This window comes from Lissotriton helveticus, chromosome 12 (assembly GCF_964261635.1).
Source record: "Lissotriton helveticus chromosome 12, aLisHel1.1, whole genome shotgun sequence".
Classification (NCBI taxonomy): Eukaryota; Metazoa; Chordata; class Amphibia; order Caudata; family Salamandridae; genus Lissotriton; species Lissotriton helveticus.
Window position 1 is genome coordinate 281063284 of NC_136073.1, and position 18704 is coordinate 281081987.

Below are 18704 nucleotides of genomic sequence, written 5' to 3' on the forward strand. Positions count from 1 at the left end.
CTGATTGGTGGGCCTACAGAGGTTGCCGATTTTCACTATACTATCCTACAAAAAAGTATGTCCAGCAGTGCAGCGCTTCTTGAATTGGGAGCTGGTTGTGCAATCCATTGCAGACATCCATGGAATACTATTTTTCATAATTGACATTTAGTGTTCATTCCAGACATGTATCCTGAATTTAATAATCTTCTCAAAGGATTGTGGCTCCAGGTTTATGGCTTCATAAAATTGATTTTACTCTCAGAATAAAGATTTTACACTTAATATTTGTATTTTACTTCTATTTATATTTGAATTATATTTGATCAGTGCATTTTTTCAATCGGATGAACTCCTTCTCTAGTCTTTCTATGTATGTATTGATTGGTATTAAAAGGATTGCACCATTATCCTGAAATCCACACTGACACACCAAAAGTGCCTACCTCTAGAAGTTGTTTTTTTTATATAAACATTTTATTTTAATTTTAATGAAAAACAATACAACCAGTTGCTCATCTGGAACACACAACATGTACATGAAACAGCTCAGTCCCCACCCCCTTCAATCTCATCCCATGGATAAACAATCTTGCATGATTCCCACCATCGTCATCCATCTTGTCCATGATATGACCACCATTTTCTCCAGACATTCTCGTATTTATGAGGGCATCTCATCTTCGCGCACAAATCCATGACATTTGTCTATGCTGCAATTGAACGGGCCACAGAAGAGTTCCAATGTCTGACTATATCCCTATTAGCCTCCAGTGTGCCCAAACCCACTAGTGTTCCATCTCCACAAGGACCCCCCTAGATCTTCTAGTGTGCCCAACAGCACCACCCTCGGATGTGCCTCAATAGGTCTTGAAAGGATTTAGTATGGTCCCAGTCATGTATATCTCCCAAACAATCCCATCCTTGGAAACCCTCCAGGGATGTCACCTGCACCGGCCATCTGCCATCCCACAAGGGGGTCGCAAGTGTGAGCCCACCACATCTGGAAGACCACCTGGGTCAATTCCAGAAGGGTCGCCGGAATGGGTGTCCTATAGGATGCCCACCACCCAATTCAGGTCAATGGGGACAACTCCCCTTGATATGTTTGGTCGCCCATGCAAACAGTCATTAATGGTCAGTAATTGAGCCGCTCAGTAACAGAGGTCAACATCTGCCATAGCAAGTTCTCACGCATACACAGAGCGGACACACTTGCCAAAAGCCACACTCAGTAGCCTGTGTACCCAGATAAACTGTTGAGTCATGGCAGCCATGGCATTGAACCAGGCCTGCGGAATGTGGGGGAGATCATTCTGAAGGACGTAAAGTAATCTTGGAAGGGTCATCGTTTTAAAGAGGGCTATTCTACCTATAATGTTGAGGTGGGAGCTTGCCCCACTGAAACTTATCTTCACATGCTTTCTTGGTCACAGGGCTAAGATTGAGACTCCAGGTAAGTTCTGGTTCCCAGGAAATGTATATGCCAAGATGTAAAAAGCTCAATCGGCGTATGGGGGATCTCGGGATGCCAGATTTCGTTCTTGGCGGTCACCCCAAATGGGCACCAGGAGGGATTTGTCCCAATTGACCTTCAAAAAGGAGGCTGCCCCAAAGGTATAGAGGATACGGATCAAACAGGGCCCCGTCTCAGTGCGACAAGAGAGCAACAATAACACGTCATCAGGATATGATGCTATTCTGTCTTCCGCCGCCAGTTCCCAGTCAAACCCTTATGCCTGTGAACCAGAGGTTTAATAGTTAAAGCAAATAAGATGAGGGAGAGGGGATAGCGGCAGAAACCTGTTGAACGGCAACTTAGCCCCTGAGGCGGCTAATGGACCTTAATGTATGCCTGATATTTGGGCCTGGGCCTCATCTTGGCAAGTGTTTCATCTAGGAATGACCAGCTTAGGGTGTTGAATGCCTTTTCGAAGTATATCAACAAAAGAGCTGCTAAAACCCTCGAGACCTAATTTGATCTAAGGCTAAGTGTACCCTCCAATGCAATGACAGGTGCTACGATAGGGAATAAACCCGCATTGGTCCGGGTGAACCATTTGGGGTAGCACCTGCCAAAAAAAAACTGGTTAGGCTCTTATATAATTTGCCCTCCGTGTTGATGAGAGAAATGGGCCTATATGCGCCCCGGTTTAGGTAGGATGACCAGAGTACCCAGGTCGTTCGTCTTGTGGGAATTGACCTTTGGTACTTGCCTCATTAAATAGGTCCAGGAAGGGGGGGGGGAATATCGGGTCAAAGCTTCCGGTAATATCCCACCAGCTCGCCATCAGGGCCTGCCATTTTCCTGGAGTTTAGGCCCGCTAGAGTGCTCCTTACTTCCTCAAGCATGAACATCTGATCTATGGCCGCTTTGTCCGTAGCATTCAGATAGGGCAGTGGGAAGACCGCTACCAAGAGGGCGGTGGACTCACATTCAGAATATACACTTTTCTGCGCAAAGCGTTTCAGAGTATTTAGCAAATACAGACGCGATCTCCTTGGCCTTCAACACCACCTGACAGTCTCCATTTAGTACACTGGCGATCACACTGGACGCTGTCTGTTGTAGCTGACCAATGGAGGAGATTGCTCCAATTTCCCCCCCCCCCCACTCATACACCCTCCGAGCAGATGCCATCATTTATTTGCGGCCCACCTCCATACATAACTGACGTAGGGTCGCCCTATCGAGTGCTAGCTGACACTGCAACAGAGCTGACTGCCTGTCCGGCTCCCCTGTTCCCGGGCCAGCAAGGAGGCCTCCAGGTCCCGAATGTGGACTTGCTTTTTACGGTCCACTCCCCTGGAATAAGAGCGAGCTATATCCCTCACTGAGGCTTTACATGCCCCCCACAACACCCTAGCCGATTCCACCGAGCCACTGTTTAGGATAAGGAACGCTTTCAGTTTCTCCGTTAAGTACTCTGAGAACTCCCCATTGGGAGGAGCCATGCATTGAGACGCCACACTGGACAATCCCCAGTATCCGCAGTCCCAAATTTAGTGACCCCTGGAGCATGGTCTGGTATATCCCAGGTGAGGATGCGTGATCCTGTGGTATGTAGAAGGTTTGATGCTGGTAAGAATAGATGGTCAATGTGGTCTGGTGAGCCGTGTGCCACAGATGTGTGTGTGTAGTCACAAAAATGCAAGGTTCCAGATACGCCAGGAGTTGCTCATGCCGAGGCCAACAGCCCAATCTGCCAATTCCCATCCCTGCCTGAAGCCCACTTGTCAGTCTATGCCAATCCTGTGGGTCAATAACGTTGTTAAAGTCCCCTCCCACAATTTTAGCCTCATGGGGCAGGAAGCCTATTAGCTCCCAAGGTGTCAGCAGTGTGGACTGGTGTGTGCTCGGTGGGACGTACACACTGATTACATTTTAGGGGGTACCTTCCATAGAGCCCTTGAGGATTACAAATCTACCTTGAGCACCCCTCATGACACATGATATCACCAGAGGCAATGTCCTGTGTAAGATGATGGCCACCCTACCTGAACCTCAGGAGTATCTTGCATGGTATACCCTATTGTAACCCCTAAGAGCCAAGAACAACAGTTGTGCCCCTGTAGGTGGGTGCTTCAGGTGGGAGCTTCAGGATACCCTGGGACTGTATATATATATATGAATTGTCGAACAGCTCCCCTCTTAATCCGGTCCACTAGCCCATTAAAGTATGAAGCCACGACCGTTAAAGCCCCCATAGTGATCTTGAAGGTGCACAATACATCTCCGTCTACAGTTTGTGCCCCTCGTAGTGGGGAAGACTCAGCCGGGTTCATGCAAGCCATGGTGCAGACTCAAGATCATGGACAAGGGAAGGGTGGACTGTACATCTAAAGATGTTAATCAACACAACAAAACAAATAAACAAGCAAAACACAAACACGTAATGGAACTTTCTCCCCCCATCTTATACTTCCCACCCTGAAGAAGCATCTGTTGCCCATGCCCAACTTAACACAGGTGATGTTAAGTTGGGGGGATGTACTCAGATGGCCCAGACAGGTCCCCCAACCACCGCCCGGAGGAACCATAACTGACTGACTCAGCTCAGGATACAGTGGTGCTGGTGTGTTGAAATGAATGAATGGAAACTGAGGATTGTTAGTCTTCCTGAAGGTTCTGTTCTGGACCTCTGCCCCCATCGTCAGCTGGGCCACTCCGAGGCTCTTCCCGGTCTGTGGCTCCTCTGGCCATGGAGGGCTCCCAACGCTCCTCCTCGGAGAAGATTCCATAAAAGCATCCAAATCGTAGACATCCCCCACCTCTTTTGGGATCATTTGCGTCGTGCTACAGCTTTAGCCCAATCGGGCCTGCGCCTGACATGCTTAGATGGGGTGGCCGATTACCACTGTTGAGGCTGGTTCACACTCAGGGGTCTCTGTTCAGTAAGCTAGGCCCAAGCCTCCTCGGGGTTGTCAAAAAATATAGATTTAGATTTGTGGAGTATGTGTAGTTTGGAAGGGTACAGAAGCATGTAAGTTATGTGCCTGGAGCGTAGTTTTTGCTTCACTTGGTCGTAGGAATTGAGTCTCATCTGGACCTGTTGGGTGTAGTCAGGGAATAACATGATACAACCAGATTGAAACCATAATTGCCCTTTCACCCATGCTCCTCGCAAAACAGCATCCCTTCAGGATGGACCTCCACCCCACGGACTCAGCAGAACTTCCGCTCAATTGCACAGATGTGAATCGGCCCGGGTGGGTGGGGTCCCATTCCTTCAGCCGCAGTTGGGCTCGAGGTACCAATCTCTCCTATCTGGCTTGCCAGAATGTTGCTCGAATAAGAATTTATCTTGAAAAAACAGAAAACAAGAGGCATTTGGCAAAACAGGAACAGTTGGTTTAATTAAACTCTTCCGCTGGAAGTACAGCATGCAGAAACAGGTCTGAGGACTGTTGCAAAGTGCAATGAATCTGAGCGAATTTTATACCGTTTTGGGTGTCATAAAAGTACATTCAGCGATCCTTGTTTGAAAGGTCCCTGAAAACAAATGCAGTTGGGCCTCGACCTTGCATGGACACAATGTGCCCCAGTGGGTAATGTGTCCAGATGTCCAGCATCAGGGGCACGTGGTCACTGCGTGTAAGGTGTGTACGGTGTCCTGATTGAATGCGTGTTCCTAAATCCATGCGGCATCTGACTTTATGGTGGTTTGGGAATGCATGCACCCCTCTGGCCATGTGTGCTTTATTGGGGTTAATTTTCGGGACCATTGTGGTGCTGTTGTGCTTATCTGGAGGATGGACCTGAGTTTCCTGTTCACACGTTTGTCTGTCAGCTACATGCCACCCCACCTGTGACCTGTCAATCAGCTACTGCAGGACATCATTTATTTCTGAATCGGGGATGATGGAGAGTTCATGATTGGTGAGTTTGATAATAGTGATGCGATTTCGGTCATGTATGCGGGTGTATCATTATAAGCATTGGCACAGTTTTCATCAATATCAACACCTTGTCCCTGTAATTCAGGTATTTTGCCATCATCGGTCGCAGAGGTGCCCGGGGGTGGTTTTTCATCCATGGACCAGTGGGCCCTCTCAAGGATAAAACAGGGCGACAATTCTGCTGCAATCCAAGATTGCAAGGTTTTAAAGTTCGGGCCCTCAACTCCCCTTCGGAAAACCTATGAAGCGGATGTTGTTATATCGGGCTCTGTTCTCAGAATCTTGTAGGATTTAGAAGATTTGCGACAGTTGGGACACCTCTGAAGAAATATTGTGCATGGTGTCTTCTAATTCAGATATCCTGCCCTCAGCTTTGACAACATGGTCCAAAGTCTACCTGAGGTCCTGGTGCAGCAAGGCCATGTCTCCAATTTTAGTCTTTAATGCCGCCTTTGAATCTTGGATGGCTTGTAGGATCACTGCTGGAGTTATCCATATTTTGCGAGGTCATGCACCCTGCTCACCTCCAGGGGTCTCCTTTGCACTCCAGACTGGGATGGTGTATTTATCCATTTTGTCCTGAGGTGCCTTGTCCAGGCCCATTACTTAAGGGACTGTAGCACTTTGTGATCCCGGAGTAGCCGATCCCAGGTTGAACCCAGGGTCACTTGGATCCCCAATCCAGCCGTCCTATATATGTTGATGCTAACGGCCAATGGCCAGTGGTGGAGGGTCCCAACCCACTTGCCCATTCAGATTGCACGTGGGTGACACAAGCAATCTGCCCCATATAGGTGCGTCATCATGAGTTCAAGTTGGAGGTGAGGCCCGGCCCCCAGGCCCAGTTCTGCCCCAGGGCCCTTATATCCACTCACTCCACTGCACTAGAGCAGGAAGGATGCAGGAGCTGTCAGAGACGGATGGGGAGGAGGGGCCATTCCTCTCCCCAAACAGTTCACTTACTCCTGAAGCATTGTAATACTGATTAAAGCTTTACTGCCCCACATAGGTCCCAATTTATCTTTATAATTAAGTTGCTCACAGAGAGCTTACTGTTGGACAAAAGCTATGTCAACCCATTCCACATGTACCCACAACACATACCACACACATACACAAAGATACAGAAAGGGACTTTGGACAGTCCATTTCAGCCATGGCCTACAGACATCAGTTTGCTTTTGGCAATGGGTAATAGGGGTGCACCAGCCCTTGCATAAGCACCGAGGATTTTGCAAATGTTAACATTTTAAAAGTAGTTCACAAACGCAACGATTTAATTCCTTTATTTTCAATTTTTATTTCTCAGGTCCCCCACACCTGCACGCTGTTTGGGGGATATCTAACTCCTCTAAAGCCCTCCTGCCTGCCTTCCCACATGTTCCACTACGGTGCTTCCCCACCCCGCATTTTAGTTATGCTTCTTTTTCTTTGATGACCTGGTAGGTGCAAAGTGCCAAAGGGCTGCTAGCTCCACAAATGTGCTAACGCAGTCGTTCTTAACTTGTAGTCCAAGGACAACTCAATTGGGTCAGAGCTATTGACTGCCTGCACACTATTCCACTATTTTTGGTCTAGTATCTGGTATTTCTGTAGCCTGTGCGTATAGGTCGAGGGCGTGACCCGTAAACACCCCCTAAGTTATGATGAAAAACATCACATCCAATAATAATAGCAAGAAAACCCGCACCAGGCAGATTATATATACATTGTACTTTTTGCTCAGTAATGCAATAATGTTAACATAAATAAAACTAGAGCGCTTTCCAAAATGAAGTGAAGTCCAGATCTTGACAGGTATGTAGTAAAGCTTTTTATTCAAAGATAAGCATGGTGTTCAAGATATTGCTAGCAGCCAACGCGTTTCGTCACCACTGTGACTTCTTCAGGGCTCTACAGGTGATTGAGCTGTAAACCATGCACCTTGCGTCTTTTTGCACCAAAATTTGTCAATCTGAACACAAGATCAGGGAATATGTTCCTTCATTCAATTCCTTATATTGTTGACTTGATATATCAGTCTTTTCTCTGGCGTGTAGATTTTAATAGTATTCCCATCTGAATCACCGGGATAGTATCAAAGGTAGTATGATGTATTGAATGTAGAGTCTCTCGTTTTCTATCCTCCAAGTTCAATAAGTGTAATTTATAGAACCATCAAAAATTTCTCCATTAGGTGTTAGGCATATTCGCGGTATCCCGGATTCGGATGTAACGTCCCTTCCCAGTGAATCAGAAATTTCCCGGTGATTCAGATGGGAATACTATTAAAATCTACACGCCAGAGAAAAGACTGATATATCAAGTCAACAATATAAGGAATTGAATGAAGGAACATATTCCCTGATCTTGTGTTCAGATTGACAAATTTTGGTGCAAAAAGACGCAAGGTGCATGGTTTACAGCTCAATCACCTGTAGAGCCCTGAAGAAGTCACAGTGGTGACGAAACGCGTTGGCTGCTAGCAATATCTTGAACACCATGCTTATCTTTGAATAAAAAGCTTTACTACATACCTGTCAAGATCTGGACTTCACTTCATTTTGGAAAGCGCTCTAGTTTTATTTATGTTAACATTATTGCATTACTGAGCAAAAAGTACAATGTATATATAATCTGCCTGGTGCGGGTTTTCTTGCTATTATTGTAGTCCAAGGACCCCTGGGAGTCCATTATGACTCGGGGGCGGGGGCGTGACTATTTTACAAAAGTGTATAACATTAAAATTAATAACGTTTGAACAAATATAGAAGCAAAATTGAGAATTTCAAAACTTTTTCTATATTTGATTGTGAATGAAATAAAATAATACAATAATGTAATCTTTAAGCATTTGTTTGGTGCAGACTGTGTTTGTATTTAGGTGTATTGTGTTGATTTCCAAATGATAGAAATTGCTTATGCTGAGGGTCCCCATCTTCTGATAAGGACTCAGCGGGGTTCCGAATTCCAGTAATAATTCAGTGGGGGTCCACATAAGTCAAAAGGTTAAGAACCGCTGTCGCAATGGGCTTTATTTTTTATCTTTAGTTCATCGTCCCGCAAGGCGAGTGGCAATGTTGGGAAGGTAAAGTAAAACAGGCATTAGCAATGCAATAAGTCTCGCATTACTGAAAGTTTGAGCTATTGGCTTGGCTAATAATAATGCAACGCCAATAGCTCAAGCTTTTAGTTTTCTTAGCTGCCGTTTGGTCTCTGCATCATGCCCAAAGCAAGTTCCGTTAGAAATGGGGAGCGGAAAAAAATATGTAGTTAAGAGCGAGTGCATTACAAGTGCTATATACATTACATTATGAATTGGGGAACAGCTTAAGCAAAAAGCCATTAGGGAAGGTGGGTCACTAATGCTGGAAAAGAAGAGGTAACATGGAGCCACCCATGCCTGCCAAGAAGTAGTACTGATACGAGTTTGGGAGCTATTCCTTAGTCTTACAGAAAGGGGAGCACTGAAGACACAGAAGTAAAACACTGCGGATTGGTAGAACTGGGATGCCATGTCCTGGGGAAACCGGGAGGGGGGCACCAAAGGAAATCAATTAAGCCTGTGCAAAGCAGAGAAAAGTAAACAAAACAAAACCATATGCTAATAAAAAAGCAAACCCCCTCCTCAAAAAAACGAGGGCTAGAAGTCTGGAGGTCAAAAAGGGGTAGTAGTAACGAGTCTCTTTAAAGTTACATCAAAGGCAGTGAAGGGCGGTGCTGCTGCAGAGTTAAGATGTATCTTTTTCACCCTGAGGGTGAGGGCAAAAATGGAGAGCCCGATAGGGACCAGTCTCAGCACCTGCCTTTTAGAACTGCTGTTGCTGAGCACCGGCAAGACCTGGCCCACTTAAAGCCCTGTGTATTAGGATGCTAAAGAGGAATAAGGGCCAATCTGACACATGAGAGAGACACTGGGGGCGACATGGCAAATACATTCTAAATAAGGGAGCCAAAGGCACGCTGAGTGACCAGTGGAAATCAAGGCGGCACAGTAAAAATAAATCGGATCCCTGGGCAGGAACAGGGTACACGGGTAAGGGAAAGATCCATGGGCCTTTTGGCTAGAAATTTGAGTACAATGACTTTGTGGTGAGGTAGAAAGAAGCCCTGACTGGGTGTTTGAGGATTTAGGGCCTTATTGAGGCAGGGAAGAGAAGCCGAAATGGGACTACGGCCTGTGCTGGGGAGTCCGTACCAGCTTACCTTGTAAGCAGACAAGAAGTGTGAGATCTGTGTGTACAATTGAGAAATGGACTTATGAAGGGGTAGTGGTTGTGACAGTGAAGGCTCCCGCCCGCCCGATCCGCGGCCTTCGCACGCTACAGAAGCACTTGGCGTTTGCTGGCAGCATGCCGGCAGGATGGCCTCACCTGCTCCAGTAGACTGCTGGCGGACATGACGGCGGGAGGGCGGCTGAAGAGAGTTGGCGGTGGAAGGAGAAGGCTTGCGCTCTCACTGTAGCTCACGCTGCTGCAGTGCTGATGCCTCGCGCTCCTTCTGCTCTGATCCTTCTTGGTGTGTGCAGGCCCTGGAGCTGTGCGTCTCAAGCGACAGTCTTGCACAAGTTTCCTTCAGCAAGGACGTGCATGCTTACGTAAGTTTGTGCCCAACTGTGTTGCCTCCTTTGCCTTGCACCTAAGCCCCAAGAATAGGCTTCTCTGGATGACATGTTGGGGCCGGGCAAACCCAAACGCTGTACGTGTACCTTGGATTCACATCTTGACTGGTTTTGATATGGAACATTTGACAAACATATGCTCATTGAATGTCATAGTTGTTAAACGCAGTGCCTCGCTCGTCTCTTTGACTTTGCGTGTGCGAAAGAAAACGCACGACAACTCGAAGCAATCGTGGCACCAGCGCCAATATAATGAAAGTGCGGCATGTGTGTGCTTTGTATAAAATACTTTGTTAATGAAAATACGGCGAGCCACTATAAAGAAAGGTGAGCAGCTGCCACTAAAGTGAAAGCGCGACATGGTGCGCTTTAAAAAAAAAAAACTTTGTTAAGTTAAATAGGGGCGAGCCTCGCATAAAGAAGGTGCGCGGCCATAAGGTGTGCAGCGCTAGTTAAAAAAAAAAGCTGTTGCGGGAGAGCATGTCCTGTATGCAATGGCAGGCAGGACAAAGCTATTTAAGAAATAGTGCTTGAAGGCTGTAATTAAAGCCTACAAGTAACAACACATGAAAAAGGGGATGTCCTCAAGGGAGGTTACAATAACAGAAAAGGCTTTACTAAGGAGGGACTGCTAAGCCTACTGAGGAATGAAAGCTACCATTTGCAAAGGACAGGGACAGGAGCCAATTAAAAAGATGGTCGGAGCTTCATGCCCTATCTTGAATACAGTATGTCCCGATGAGACAGTGCAAATGCTGCCTAGGCGAGACCTAAAAATACCCACTAGCATACTGTGCCACATATGTGCACCTGCCATGCACTGGAAAGAAGCGGCGTGCCAGCAAAAAAAAGCCAATAGGCCAGAGTTGGTTTTCTAAAGGTGAACCTTATTAGTTTTGCCAGAGCTTGCCTCTGTACTATGTGTACAATAGTATGTTAACCCTTCTGTTTTCTTCACTGTTGTAACGCGCCCCACCAAGGCTCTTTAACCAACTGCTACTCAATCTAAACGTGGATACGCCGTTTTTGGAATACAAGTTGTACACCTCTTTTTTGCGGGCAGCACCATCTGTGTGCACAGCTCCACTCTCCTTTGAGTTGTATTCCTGTGTGACAGGAGTCCTGCAAAATATCCCATCTAAACCTGCTTTGTTATGTGTGTTAGCCAGTAACGTCTGGCTCAGTTCCATGCTGCAGACACAATCAGCCTCAGCCGCCTGACGCTCACGTTTAGAATTCCATGTCTGAGTAGCTCATCCAGTCTATGATTTAGGTCTACATTAAAGAACCTGTAGTCTAGATGTTTTAACTACTAGTCCCAGAATGCAGAGCAAAAAACTAGAGGGGATTAGCTACCCACACATGCACCTCAGAAACTTGAGAGCGCCGCATGCTGAATGTCAGAGAGTTGTGAAATGAGGGTTTCAGGCAAATTGTGTTCAGTCCTGGGAAGTTTCCTGTTTGGGAGGGAAGGGGGCAAGCCAAACGGAGTCAATTTTGTCTGTGTAAAATACTGCTTTATTGAAACGGGTGCATATCACAACTTTATTAACACTGGCACTTGCCTTACAAAACTAAAACCTTGCTATACATAAAATACCTGACCCCTTGTCCCCCCCCACCCCTACAATCCCCACATGAGAACCACCACCCTGCAAAATACAATAAATAACATTCTATAACAATAATATACACAATCTTACACAATATAGCATTTACAAATCCTAACCTCCCATGACCCAAAGCCCCTACCTGCCTTTATGCAACTGTAACTAATGAACCTCTAATCTAAGCTTATCCTACCAGGTTACCCATTCCCTGCTCCTGTTCACAAACTCCCCACACTTAACAAGAAACTACCAAAACTCCAGCCAAACTTGGCCAACTTTTAAAACAACCCTGCCAGCACCTGCTCCGAGCGACAAGCATACAATACATCAGACCCCTATGGACCTCTTCCAATGAGCGCCTTTATGAGAAAAAAACATGCTAATAAAAATTCTTCCCCATAAACCCCAAAAACCAGGGGAGGGAGGGCGGGGACAAAATACCTGACTGCGCAGCGCTCCCAACCACCAGGTCACCAAACCTAAAATGGTGGCTGGGAGGGCGCAAAACCCCCATAAATACACTTGGGCTACTTCTCTAAAATTGGGCTACAATTGGGCTACAATTGGGATAATCCCAATGTAGCCCAATAACTCCAAAATGGCCGCGCTCTGCAGGCCCCTTCCCCTTCCAATCTACCCGGGGGGCAGACCTCGCACTGCTCAGCAGGCCCCCAAACCCTCCTTGTATAAAACGGTGTTCACTGCTGTTGAACCCAGGATCTTGTGGGTGCTCATGAAATGGAAAGCTGCTCATTGGACCTGAGGGTAGTTTGCTGGTTAGACGTATCTGTTTCCAGGCTGTGCTGGTTTCTTTAGTGCTCTTCTACTTTAGAACGAATAAGTGAAATGTATAGAGTGCTCTAACAGTGAAAAAAGGAGGCCCTGGTGCTTAAAAAAAAAAAGAGTTGAGGATTCACGGCGGAACCTAAATTAAGTTTAAAAGAGGCATGCAGAAAGCTGTTTCCTAAAGTTAGAGTGCCTGAAGATGTTTCTGAGCTGGGCAGGAGTGATCACGATAAAGGTTTGCAGTCAGTGAAACACAAAACAACTATTTCTATATCCATATGTTCTAGTCACAAAAGGTAGAGAACATTGTAATTTTCTACTCAATTGCTTAGCCGGTACCCTTTAGGTTTCTAATTTACAGTTAATAAATATAAATTACCACACATCTACGTGACATAAGCAAGACATGATGGTTGATTATTATTTTTATCACAATGGACCTCTTTAGATTTCCATGAGCCATGCAACATTTTCAGCAGACCTATCCTTACCCAACAGGCGTGTCACTGACTTATTTTATCAATCGCTGTAGGATGAAAAGCAGAGTTAACCTTTCATATTAAAAACTGAGATCCATGCTGCACACACACCTCTGTGGTGAATGCCATAATCGCATCGGTGTCAAAATCGTGAACGGTAGAACCCTTATTTCATCTGCCCACATACCAGGTATTACCACAGTTCTTTTTGTGTCCCTCCATTGATGCTTTGTTTGTCTCCAAGGTGCGACCAACTCTCTTCTTACACACACTCCTGTACAAGTCCCCACCTCGCCTCCCACACACACCCACTGCAGATCCCACCTCATCTCCCAAACACACCCCTCTGCAGATCCCACCTCGTCTCCCACACACACCCCTCTGCAGATCCCACCTCATCTCCCAAACACACCCCTCTGCAGATCCCACCTCATCTCCCAAACACACCCCTCTGCAGATCCCACCTCGTCTCCCAAACACACCCCTCTGCAGATCACACCACGTCTACCAAACACACCGCTCTGCAGATCCCACCTCGACTCCCAAACACACCCCTCTGCAGGTCCCATCCCACCTCGTCCCCCAAACACACCCCTCTGCAGATCCCACCTCGTCTCCCAAACACACCCCTCTGCAGGTCCCACCTCGACTCCCAAACACACCCCTCTGCAGGTCCCATCCCACCTCGTCCCCCAAACACACCCCTCTGCAGATCCCACCTCGTCTCCCAAACACACCCCTCTGCAGGTCCCACCTCGTTTCCCACACACACCCCTCTGCAGATCCCACCTCGACTCCCAAACACACCCCTCTGCAGATCCCACCTCGACTCCCAAACACACTCCTCTGCAGGTCCAACCTCGTCTCCCAAACACACCCCTCTGCAGGTCCCACCTCGACTCCCAAACACACCCCTCTGCAGGTCCAACCTCGTCTCCCAAACACACCCCTCTGCAGGTCCCACCTCGTCTCTCACACACACCCCTCTGCAGATCCCACCTCGACTCCCAAACACACCCCTCTGCAGGTCCCACCTCGACTCCCAAACACACCCCTCTGCAGGTCCAACCTCGTCTCCCAAACACACCCCTCTGCAGATCCCACCTCGTCTCCCAAACACACCCCTCTGCAGGTCCAACCTCGTCTCCCAAACACACCCCTCTGCAGGTCCCACCTCGTCTCCCACACACACCCCTCTGCAGATCCCACCTCGACTCCCAAACACACCCCTCTGCAGATCCCACCTCGACTCCCAAACACACCCCTCTGCAGGTCCAACCTCGTCTCCCAAACACACCCCTCTGCAGGTCCCACCTCGACTCCCAAACACACCCCTCTGCAGGTCCAACCTCGTCTCCCAAACACACCCCTCTGCAGGTCCCACCTCGTCTCCCACACACACCCCTCTGCAGATCCCACCTCGACTCCCAAACACACCCCTCTGCAGATCCCACCTCGTCTCCCAAACACACCCCTCTGCAGATCCCACCTCGACTCCCAAACACACCCCTCTGCAGGTCCAACCTCGTCTCCCAAACACACCCCTCTGCAGGTCCCACCTCGTCTCCCGCACACACCCCTCTGCAGATCCCACCTCATCTCCCAAACACACCCCTCTGCAGATCCCACCTCGTCTACCAAACACACCCCTCTGCAGATCACACCACGTCTACCAAACACACCGCTCTGCAGATCCCACCTCGTCTCCCAAACACACCCCTCTGCAGATCCCACCTCGTCTCCCAAACACACCCCTCTGCAGGTCCCATCCCACCTCGTCCCCCAAACATACCCCTCTGCAGGTCCAACCTCGTCTCCCAAACACACCCCTCTGCAGGTCCCACCTCGTCTCCCACACACACCCCTCTGCAGATCCCACCTCTACTCCCAAACACACCCATCTGCAGATCCCACCTCGACTCCCAAACACACCCCTCTGCAGGTCCAACCTCGTCTCCCAAACACACCTCTCTGCAGGTCCCACCTCGAATCCCAAACACACCCCTCTGCAGGTCCAACCTCGTCTCCCAAACACACCCCTCTGCAGGTCCCACCTCGTCTCCCACACACACCCCTCTGCAGATCCCACCTCGACTCCCAAACACACCCCTCTGCAGATCCCACCTCGTCTCCCAAACACACCCCTCTGCAGATCCCACCTCGACTCCCAAACACACCCCTCTGCAGGTCCAACCTCGTCTCCCAAACACACCCCTCTGCAGGTCCCACCTCGTCTCCCACACACACCCCTCTGCAGATCCCACCTCATCTCCCAAACACACCCCTCTGCAGATCTGACCTCGTCTCCCAAACACACCCCTCTGCAGACACACCACGTCTACCAAACACACCGCTCTGCAGATCCCACCTCGTCTCCCAAACACACCCCTCTGCAGATCCCACCTCGTCTCCCAAACACACCCCTCTGCAGGTCCCATCCCACCTTGTCCCCCAAACATACCCCTCTGCAGGTCCAACCTCGTCTCCCAAACACACCCCTCTGCAGGTCCAACCTCGTCTCCCAAACACACCCCTCTGCAGGTCCCACCTCGACTCCCAAACACACCCCTCTGCAGGTCCAACCTCGTCTCCCAAACACACCCCTCTGCAGGTCCCACCTTGTCTCCCACACACACCCCTCTGCAGATCCCACCTCGACTCCCAAACACAACCCTCTGCAGATCCCACCTCGTCTCCCAAACACACCCCTCTGCAGATCCCACCTCGACTCCCAAACACACCCCTCTGCAGATCCCACCTCGTCTCCCAAACACACCCCTCTGCAGGTCCAACCTCGTCTCCCAAACACACCCCTCTGCAGGTCCCACCTCGTCTCCCACACACACCCCTCTGCAGATCCCACCTCGACTCCCAAACACACCCCTCTGCAGATCCCACCTCGACTCCCAAACACACCCCTCTGCAGGTCCAACCTCGTCTCCCAAACATACCCCTCTGCAGGTCCCACCTCGACTCCCAAACACACCCCTCTGCAGGTCCAACCTCGTCTCCCAAACACACCCCTCTGCAGGTCCCACCTCGTCTCCCACACACACCCCTCTGCAGATCCCACCTCGACTCCCAAACACACCCCTCTGCAGATCCCATCTCGTCTCCCAAACACACCCCTCTGCAGATCCCACCTCGACTCCCAAACACACCCCTCTGCAGGTCCAACCTCGTCTCCCAAACACACCCCTCTGCAGGTCCCACCTCGTCTCCCACACACACCCCTCTGCAGATCCCACCTCGACTCCCAAACACACCCCTCCGCAGATCCCACCTCGTCTCCCAAACACACCCCTCTGCAGATCCCACCTCGTCTCCCAAACACACCCATCTGCAGATCCCACCTCATCTCCCAAACACACCCCTCTGCAGATCCCACCTCGTCTCCCAAACACACCCCTCTGCAGATCACACCACGTCTACCAAACACACCGCTCTGCAGATCCCACCTCGTCTCCCAAACACACCCCTCTGCAGATCCCACCTCGTCTCCCAAACACACCCCTCTGCAGGTCCCATCCCACCTCGTCCCCCAAACACACCCCTCTGCAGGTCCAACCTCGTCTCCCAAACACGCCCCTCTGCAGGTCCCACCTCGTTTCCCACACACACCCCTCTGCAGATCCCACCTCGACTCCCAAACACACCCCTCTGCAGATCCCACCTCGACTCCCAAACACACCCCTCTGCAGGTCCAACCTCGTCTCCCAAACACACCCCTCTGCAGGTCCCACCTCGACTCCCAAACACACCCCTCTGCAGGTCCCACCTCGTCTCCCACACACACCCCTCTGCAAATCCCACCTCGACTCCCAAACACACCCCTCTGCAGATCCCACCTCGTCTCCCAAACACACCCCTCTGCAGGTCCAACCTCGTCTCCCAAACACACCCCTCAGCAGGTCCCACCTCGTCTCCCACACACACCCCTCTGCAGATCCCACCTCGACTCCCAAACACACCCCTCTGCAGATCCCACCTCGACTCCCAAACACACCCCTCTGCAGGTCCAACCTCGTCTCCCAAACACACCCCTCTGCAGGTCCCACCTCGACTCCCAAACACACCCCTCTGCAGGTCCAACCTCGTCTCCCAAACACACCCCTCTGCAGGTCCCACCTCGCCTCCCACACACACCCCTCTGCAGATCCCACCTCGACTCCCAAACACACCCCTCTGCAGATCCCACCTCGTCTCCCAAACACACCCCTCTGCAGATCCCACCTCGACTCCCAAACACACCCCTCTGCAGGTCCAACCTCGTCTCCCAAACACACCCCTCTGCAGGTCCCACCTCGTCTCCCACACACACCCCTCTGCAGATCCCACCTCGACTCCCAAACACACCCCTCTGCAGATCCCACCTCGTCTCCCAAACACACCCCTCTGCAGATCCCACCTCGTCTCCCAAACACACCCATCTGCAGGTCCCACCTTATCTCCCAAACACACCCCTCTGCAGATCCCACCTCGTCTCCCAAACACACCCCTCTGCAGGTCCCATCCCACCTCCCCTCCCAAACACACCCCTCTGCAGGTCCAACCTCGTCTCCCAAACACACCCCTCTGCAGGTCCGACCTCGTTTCCCACACACACCCCTCTGCAGATCCCACCTCGACTCCCAAACACCTCCCCTCTGCAGATCCCACCTCGACTCCCAAACACACCCCTCTGCAGGTCCAACCTCGTCTCCCAAACACACCCCTCTGCAGGTCCCACCTCGACTCCCAAACACACCCCTCTGCAGGTCCAACCTCGTCTCCCAAACACACCCCTCTGCAGGTCCCACCTCGTCTCCCACACACACCCCTCTGCAGATCCCACCTCGACTCCCAAACACACCCCTCTGTAGATCCCACCTCGTCTCCCAAACACACCCCTCTGCAGATCCCACCTCGACTCCCAAACACACCCCTCTGCAGGTCCCACCTCGTCTCCCACACACACCCCTCTGCAGATCCCACCTCGACTCCCAAACACACCCCTCTGCAGATCCCACCTCGTCTCCCAAACACACCCCTCTGCAGGTCCAACCTCGTCCCCCAAACACACCCCTCTGCAGGTCCCACCTCGTCTCCCACACACACCCCTCTGCAGATCCCACCTCGACTCCCAAACACACCCCTCTGCAGATCCCACCTCGACTCCCAAACACACCCCTCTGCAGGTCCAACCTCGTCTCCCAAACACACCCCTCTGCAGGTCCCACCTCGACTCCCAAACACACCCCTCTGCAGGTCCAACCTCGTCTCCCAAACACACCCCTCTGCAGGTCCCACCTCGTCTCCCACACACACCCCTCTGCAGATCCCACCTCGACACCCAAACACACCCCTCTGCAGATCCCACCTCATCTCCCAAACACACCCCTCTGCAGATCCCACCTCGTCTCCCAAACACACCCATCTGCAGGTCCCACCTTATCTCCCAAACACACTCCTCTGCAGATCCCACCTCGTCTCCCAAACACACCCCTCTGCAGGTCCCATCCCACCTCGCCTCCCAAACACACCCCTCTGCAGGTCCAACCTCGTCTCCCAAACACACCCCTCTGCAGGTCCAACCTCGTTTCCCACACACACCCCTCTGCAGATCCCACCTCGACTCCCAAACACACCCCTCTGCAGATCCCACCTCGACTCCCAAACACACCCCTCTGCAGGTCCAACCTCGTCTCCCAAACACACCCCTCTGCAGGTCCCACCTCGACTCCCAAACACACCCCTCTGCAGGTCCAACCTCGTCTCCCAAACACACCCCTCTGCAGATCCCACCTCGACTCCCAAACACACCCCTCTGCAGGTCCCACCTCGTCTCCCACACACACCCCTCTGCAGATC